Here is a 4,288-nt window from a genome sequence, read left to right as displayed (position 1 = left end):
GAAAAATGAATTAAGGGGCAGGCATCATTTTTCTAGTCACCCACTAGCTAAAAAGGTCTCAGACTGTTACCTTTTAAGTCATAGAGATATGGTGAAATTTACAAGACTTAGGTTGGGGCATTGTGGGCTAAACTATCATTTAAAGATAATAGGCAAACATCCTACTGGATTAGGTGACTGTGGTAGTCCAGAGATGGTCCAGCATGTTTTGCTGAGCTGTAATCGATACAAAATTGAAAGAAGCATGCTGTTCAAGAGGCTATCTGGCTTAAATTTATTTTGGTTTTCCATTAAATCTTTGTTTGGCCATCAGGAGAATCAACATCTGATTGAAGAGTCTATCATTCAGTTTATACGTGAGACGAGGTTGTATTCGAGAAATTGAGTTCCTTGAAGTTCTATAATTAATTATACATCCTGTGGAGGGCTGTAATACGCCGAGATGCGTCTAAACAGCCGGAAATAGAAGTCGAAGATGAAGAAGAACCGAAGCACGGAACACACGTGGAATTCCAGGGGGACCCAGTGCGGGGTTTCATTTGCAGTCACCACCAGTATGGGGTGTAATCTAGCAGAGTGAGACTTGCTCTGTCTGTTGGAAATCGAGATTCTAAGCACAGACAAGGGTATCACCCTGGGACCAGTGAACAACCCACAGCTTCATCAGTTACTGATCCCCAGTGGTGGGCACTTAATCTGGACTCCTCTTCATTTGAGCTCCCACTGCCAGCGGTTGACCCCAATGTGACCCTGTGCTATGACCCTACGGGGTGAGCCACTGAGGAAAGCCAATATTATGCACCCCTCGAAGGACAGAAGTTCCCAGTCGCAGTGTTTGGAGAGGTTGAAGGAAAAGAGGGCAGTGCATTACTGGCCGAAGTTCTGGATTCCCTTTGGTGACAGACAGGACCGGTGGTTCCCCATACCATCGTTAGGCTTTGCCCTAGGTTTAAGCCAAACAGCCTAGGGTTCCTTGCCTACGCCCTGACAAAACAAACCTACAGCACCGAGAGAGACTGGCAAGATTTGGCTGCGGGCCAACTCCGATACTGGAAGGAGTCAAAGGTGAAGACAGGACATCTGGTAAGCCACCCTTTTAATAATGACTGAACCCAAGAGGTTGTACCCCATCTCTGGGCAATTTCAGGCCATGAAGTCGGTCGCACCAATTGCACCCCCCACCACCGCTCCATCCGGATCACCGTAAAAGAAGGACAGACTCTCCCATCCCTTCTGCAATACCCCCTCAAGCCCGAGGCAACATTTTATGAGGATGGAAGCTCTTTTGTGGATCCAGCAGGTAAACGATGTTCTGGCTACGCGATAAGTGACAACAGTGAAGCAATTGAGCAAGCCTCCTTTGCAGCAGCTGTCTCCACCCAGAAAGCTGAGCTACTTGCTCTGACTCATGCCTGTATCCTAGCAACAGACTACTCAGTTCTGACTTTGAAGAATCCACCACAGAACCAATTCTTTGTAGGAGACCTTAAAATAAAAAAAAAACGCAAAGTCATAAGTGAAGATGACTTTGAAGAGGGAGTCCACAACTATTCGGAACAAAATAAAAAGGGCCTGAATGAGGGCTTCAGTGGAGGAGCCAAAAGTACAAGCCTAAGCTAGAATCCTCTTTGATTAACGTTTCGAATTTTAAAATGAAAAAGCCTGTGGAAAAGAAATCTCAAACAGATTAAAGTGCGGACTTTTATATTATGCCCCTTATCACTTGACTATGGAACTTTGGGGATTCCTGACTTCCTCTGCGCCCCCCCCCCCAATTAGTAATGCTACCTTTGTAAACAACTTACTCACCGCTCTACAGCTACCTCGAGTACCTTGAAAGATAAGTTGGCCAAACTTACACAAGAAACTGGATTGACCTGGTTGAAGGTTTTACCCTGAGCCCTATTCCACATGAGAATCATGCCAGCAAGTAAGATGGGGTTATCATCTGCAGAAATTATCTACGGGAAGCCTTTGAGAACCCCACGGGACACTGACCTTGTTTGCCGCTCCTCTCTGACAGCTTACCTGCAAAATTAGACATGCATACCTTGGGGGAGGAGATGGGAAAATATTTATGCAAATTAACTAAAACTTTCCGAAGCTTGCACTTACAGGTATGACAGCCCTATCGGGAAGATGAAACCCAGCCTAAAGGTGACTACCCCACAAGTGAGCCTGGAGATTTTGTCCTGATCAAGAATTGGGGTCCAGGGAAACTTGGACCTCGGTGGAGAGGACCACACTCGCCATGACTGGTTCTAAATATTTCACAACAACCAAGAAAGGAGAAATCTTCGAAGTCAAAGCAGAATTCAATAGTGACAAGCAGGAGAAAAAGAAAGAAGCAGTGAAGAAAGGGATTACGTCAATGACCGGTGGCAGAAATGTCAGTGCCCTCTTTCCTGATGTCATAAACTACATGCAGACAGACGATTTGGAGTTGAAGAAGCTGCTGTACCTCTATCTAATGAACTATGCAAAGAGCCAACCAGATATGGCAATTATGGCTGTCAACACTTTTGTTAAGGACTGTGAAGATCCCAATCCATTTATCAGGGTGCTAGCCGTGAGAATAATAGGCTGCATCCGTGAGGATAAAATTATTGAGAATTAAAAGTATGAGCCCCTGTGGAAAATGTCTAAAGGATGAAGACCGTTATGTTTGAAAAACTGCTGCTGTCTGTGAAGCCACGCTACATGACATCAATGCACAGCTGGTAGAAGATCAGGGATTGCTGGACACTCTAAAGGATCTGATATCTGACTCTATTCCAATGGTCGTTGCAAATGCTGTGGCTGCTCTGTCAGAGATCGCACAACCTCACCCAAACAGCAACTTGTTAGACCTCAATTTTCAGACATCAACAAGCTTTTAATAGCCTTAAATGAATGTACTGAATGGGGCCAGATATTTATCCTTGATTGTTTGGCCAATTGTAGCCCAAAGGATGACCGAGAAGCTCAAGGCATCTGTGAGCGTGTGACGCCACGTTTATCTCACGTCAACTCAACTGTTGTCCTGTTGGCTGTAAAGGTTCTGATGAAATTCATGGAAATGCTTTCAAAGGACTTGGATTACTATGGCACTTTGTTGAAGAAACTGGCTCCCCCATTGGTAACACTGTTGTCTGCAGAACCAGAACTCCAATATGTTGCCCTCCGGAACATCAGCCTCATTGTACAGAAAAGTTCTGAGATTCCTAAGCATGAAATGAAGGTTTTCTTTGTAAAGATATATGTGAAACTGGAAAAACCAGATATTGTGATTCGATTGGCTTCTCAAGCCAACATTGCACAGGTTTTGGCAGAATTGAAGGAGTATGCCACTGAAGCAGATGTTGACTTTGTATGAAAAGCTGTGCGTGCAATTGGATGATGTGCAATCAAAGTTGAGCAATCAGCAGAATGCTGCGTGAGTACGCTACTTGACCTCATTCAGACAAAAGTAAACTACGTCGTCCAAGAAGCTATTGTAGTAATAAAGGACATTTTCTGTAAATAGCCAAACAAGTATGAAAGTGTTAATGCAACACTTTGTGAAAACCTGGACTCATTGGATGAACCAGAAGCAAGAGCAGCAATGATACGGATAGCTGGAGAGTATGCTGAAAGAATTGACAATGCTGATGAGCTATTAGAGAGCTTCCTGGAAGGATTCCATGATGAGAGCACACGGGTTCAACTACAACTTTTGACTGCTATTGTGAAACTATCTTAAAAATACAACAACTGAGACACAAGAGCAGATAAACCTCTAATTTCAGAAGAAACTGATCTTATTGAGCCAATGCTCCTTGATGAACTAATCTGCCATATTGGAACACTGGCCCCTGTATACTGTAAGCCACCCAGTGCACTTGTGGAGGGGCACTCTCGGAGGATACATCGAACAGACTGCAAACGTCTCACTGAAGGAACCCAGCAGAAGGACTCTCTTGGATTAAAGGAAAATATGTGGATTGATAGTGGTGTTTATGCATGTCTGAAGTCTGACTGTATTAACTTTGATTATTATCTGTATCCTATGGTGCTTGTGGCCATGTTTCATATCATGTTGTAGAAGCGACAATCTGTTCTGAAAGGTTATTGTGTAATGATAAAAAGGAGGGAATGATGAAGGTTAAGGGTGTTGGGAAAGTAAGAAATGATTCTCTGATTCTGGTAAATGGCAGGTTAAAATTAGGTGCCAGCTTATATATGCTCTGTTCTATGAAAAGTTGGAGAGACTGTCCTTGACTGGGAAAAAAAAACGGCCTTCAGTGTTTTTGTTTTAATGACTCACAGC

General features: G+C 43.8%; 1 pseudogene; it reads left to right on the top strand.

The window, feature by feature from the left end:
• The first annotated feature begins 2,251 nt into the window (after positions 1–2,251).
• On the top strand, positions 2,252–4,063 carry LOC140191489 (AP-1 complex subunit beta-1-like; annotated as a pseudogene).
• The last annotated feature ends 225 nt before the right edge of the window (positions 4,064–4,288 follow it).

This window comes from Mobula birostris, chromosome X (assembly GCF_030028105.1).
Source record: "Mobula birostris isolate sMobBir1 chromosome X, sMobBir1.hap1, whole genome shotgun sequence".
NCBI lineage: Eukaryota > Metazoa > Chordata > Chondrichthyes > Myliobatiformes > Myliobatidae > Mobula > Mobula birostris.
This window is presented reverse-complemented; position numbering and strand designations above follow the sequence as displayed.